Here is a 509-nt window from a genome sequence, read left to right as displayed (position 1 = left end):
AGAAAGTGCCAGCCTAGGGGGCCTGATGCGGAGTCACCCCCGGGCCAATCTGGGGACCCCGACTCTGATCTGATCCGGAGTCGAGCCATGGCCAGCCCAGCCTGGGGACCCCGATCCGGAGTCAGGCGGGGCCCAGAGCCACAGCCACGCCGATCGGGGGACTCCGATCCTGAGCTGGAGTCACCCCGGGGTTCGAGCCACATCCACCTGGCCTGAGGCCCCTGATCTGGAGTGACTCCAGCCCAGCCCAGCCCCCCGCTCCCTGCGGGAATGGGTTTGGCCCCGGCCCGCAGCGCGGGTTACAGTCCCTGTCCCCCACCGCCGGCCGGGGCCCCAATCCGGAGTCACGCCGGGACCAGAGCCACCGCCACCCTGGCCGAGGCCCCGATCCGGCGTGACTCCAGGTTCAGCACCACGCCTGCCCCGATCCGGAGTGACTCCGCCCCGCGCCCGCCCCCGCAGAGCCCGGCCCCGCGGCCATGCTGGCCGCGCCGCTCCTGCTGCTCCGC

Source organism: Gavialis gangeticus, unplaced genomic scaffold (genome assembly GCF_001723915.1).
Source record: "Gavialis gangeticus isolate Ggan-Ray unplaced genomic scaffold, GavGan_comp1, whole genome shotgun sequence".
NCBI lineage: Eukaryota > Metazoa > Chordata > Crocodylia > Gavialidae > Gavialis > Gavialis gangeticus.
The sequence above is the reverse complement of the archived record's forward strand: the minus strand, read 5'-3'. Positions refer to the sequence as shown.